The following is a 3,752-nucleotide window of genomic DNA, read 5'->3' on the forward strand; positions in this document are numbered from 1 at the left end:
TACAAGGTCAATTAATTTTTGACAAAGCAAAATACATATTTTTATATATCTAATGGAAAAAAGACAAATGGTGTTGGGAAAACTGGATAGCAACATGCAGAAGAATAAAACTGGACCACTTTTTACATCATACACAAAAATAAATTCAAAATGGGTGAAGGATCTAACATGAGACAGGAAACAAAACCCCTTTAACATCTGCTGTAACAACTTCTTACTAGATATATTTCTTAAGGCAAGAAAAAACAAAAGTCTCTATTGAGACTTCATCAAAATAAAAAGCTTCTGCACAGCAAAGGAAACAATCAACAAAACTAAAAGGCAACCTTTGGAATGGGAGAAGATATTTTCAAATGACATATCTGATAAAGAGTTAGTATCCAAACTGTATAAAGAACTTCTAAAATTCAACACCCAAAATACAAATTATCCAGTTTAAAAATAGGCAGAAGACATTTTTCCAAAGAAGACATCCAGATGGCTAACAGATGCATGAAAAGATGCTCAACATCACTCATCATCAGGGAAATGCAAATCAAAGCTACAACGAGGGGCACCTGGCTAGCTCAATTGGTGACGTGTACAACTCTTGATATTGGGATTATGAGTTTGAGGCCCATATTGGGTATAGAGATCACTTAAAAACAAAATCTTAAAAAAAAACAAACCCTACAGTGAATGCTACATCATCTCACACCTGTCAGAATAAAATTAACAACACAGGAAACAACAGGTGTCGGCAAGGATGCAGAGAAAGGGGAACCTTCTTACACTGTTGGTGAGAATACAAACAGGTGCAGCTACTCAAAAACAGTATGGCGCTTCCTCAGAAAGCTAAAAATAGAACTACCCTATGACCCAGCAATTGCATTACTAGGTATTTGCCCAAAGAATACAAAAATACTGATTCAAAGTGATATATGCACTCTGATGTTTATACCAGCATTATCAACAATAGCCAAATTATGGAAAGAGCCCAAATATACATCAACTGATGAGTGGATAAAGAACAGGTGATATATATATATATATATATATATATATATATATATATATATATATCAGGTGATATATATATAGTATATATAGTCTGTTATATATATATGTCTGTTATATATACATCACATGTAATATACGTATATATAATGGAATGTTACTCAGCCATCAAAAAGAATGAAATCTTGCCATTTGCAACAACATGGATGTAGCTACAGAGTAATATGCTAAGCAAAATAGGTCAGTCAGAGAAAACAAATACAATATGATTTCACTCATATGTGGAAATTAAGACAAAACAAATTATCATAGGGGAAAAAGAGAGAGGCAAACCAAGAAACAGACTCTTAACTATAGAGAACAAACCAATGGTTACCAGAGGGGAGGTGGGCGGGGGCATGGGTTAAATATGTACTGGGGATTAAACAGTATACATGTGATGAGTGCCAGGTGTTGTATGTTAAGTGTTGAACCACTAAATTGTACACTAAAACTAATAATACACTGTATATTAACTGGAATTTAAATAAAAACTAAAAACAAAGCAAAACAAAAAAGAAATATTGATATGGGTATATTGGCCAGTATCCAGTAATCTTACTAATGCACTCATGAATTTTAACAGTTCTCCTGTAGATTATTGTGGGTTTTGTACATATACTACCATTTATTTATCTCTTCCATTCCAATGCTTATGACTTTTTTCTTGCTATTCTATACAAGCTAGTGCTTCAAGAATAATGTAACAGAAGTAATTGTACCAGGCATTCTTGTTTTACTTATGAACTTAGGGAAGATGATTCAATATTTTACCATTAAGCATGATATTTGCTATAAGTTTCTGTAGAGATTATTTTTATCAGATAAAGTACATTTCCTTCTATTACTAGCTTATAAAGAATTTTTATGACGAATAAGCATTGAATTTGATCTCTTGCATTTTTTGTCTATATTAAAATGATTATATGATTTCTGTTAATGTAGTGAAATCCACAGGTAGATTTTCTTTATTAAACTAGAGTTCCTGGAATACAGCTGCACCTACACATGATGTACTGTCCTTTTATACGTCTTTTTGGTAATATTTTAATTAAGATTTTTTCATCTAAGACTGTGAGCAAGATTATCCTGTATTATCTTCTTGTTCTTGTTAAGTTCTGCTCAGGTTTGATATTAAAGTTATACTGATCTTATAAAGTGAATTGGGAAGAGTTATCTCTTTTTTACTCTCCACAAGAGTTTAAATAAGAACGGTCCTATTTCTTCCTTATTTGGAAGAATTTCCTACTGAAGTCCTGTGGACTTAGAATTTTATTTTTTGCAGAAAGGATTTTAATCATAGATTCAAAGACCTAAGTTTTAAAAAAAATTTTAATGTTTATTATTTTTGAGGGGAAGAAGAGAGAAAGAGAGAGTGAAAGCAGAGAGAAGGGGAGATACAGAATGTGAAGCAGGCTCCAGGCTCTGAACTGTCAGCACAGAGCCCAATGCAGGGTTCAAACTTGCGAACCGTGAGATGATGACCTGAGCTTAACTGACTGAGCTACTCAGGCACCCCTCAAAGATCTAATTTCTTAAATAGATATAGGATTATTTGTATTCTCTATTTCTTATTGTGTCCATTGCAATCAGTTTTGATTTTCTAGAAATTAATCTAAGTTTTCAAATTTATTGGCATAAAGTTGCATAAAATATCCTCTTTTTATGTTTCTAATATTCATAGAATCTGTAGTGATGTCTTCTTTTTCATTGCTGATATTACCTATTCCTTCTTTATTTTTTCTAGATCAGTCTTATCAGGACTTATCAATAGTACTTAAATTACAATTCCATAAAGTGTTTAGAAAAAAAGAGACTTAAAAGACATATAAATAAAGTATAAAATTTCCAAATGTTTGGAAACTAAGCAGAACAGTTCTAAATGATGCATATGTCTAAAAATATGACAATTAAAATTAGTAAATATTTAAACTGAATTGATAGTGAATATGCAGAATGTACAAACTTGTTAACCAAACCAAAGTCAGGCTTAAAGAGGAAATTTGTAGCCTTAAATGCAAATATTAAACTGAGTCTAAATTAATTATTTAAATACCCAAATAACTAAATCTCTTATCTGAAAGGGTTATGAAAAGAACTGCAAACTGGGGCGCCTGGGTGGCTCAGTCGGTTAAGCGTCCGACTTTCGCTTAGGTCATGATCTCGCGGTTCGTGGGTTCGAGCCCCGCGTCGGACTCTGTGCTGACTGCCAGCTCAGAGCCTGGAGCATGTTTCAGTCTGTGACTCCCTGTCTCTCTGACCCTCCCCTGCTTGCACTGTCTCTCTCTCTCCTAGAAATAAATAAAACGTTAAAAAAATTTTTTAGAAAAGAACTGCAAACTAGGGGCACCTGGGTGACTCAGTCAATTGAGCATTCAACTCTTGATTTTGGCTCAGGTCAAAATGATCCCAGGGTTGTGGGATCAAACCCCACATGAGGCTCTGTGCTCAGCGTGCTTAAGATTCCCTCTCTCTCTCTCTCTCTCTCTCTCTCTCTCTCTCCCTCTGTCCCTCTCTCATGCTTTTTCTCTCTAACATAAAAAAAAATTTAAATTTAAAAATCCTGCAGATATATAGTAGGAGTGATCAGTTAACTCAAAGGCTGGTTCTTTATATAGGTTTGTAGTGGTATCTCATTATATTTCTAATTTATATTTCTTCTTATGACTAATGATGGTAAACATTTTGCATGTAATTGCTCATCATTTCTAGATCTT

The sequence above is a fragment of the Hyaena hyaena genome, unplaced genomic scaffold (genome assembly GCF_003009895.1).
Source record: "Hyaena hyaena isolate Hyena2069 unplaced genomic scaffold, ASM300989v1 scaffold_969, whole genome shotgun sequence".
NCBI lineage: Eukaryota > Metazoa > Chordata > Mammalia > Carnivora > Hyaenidae > Hyaena > Hyaena hyaena.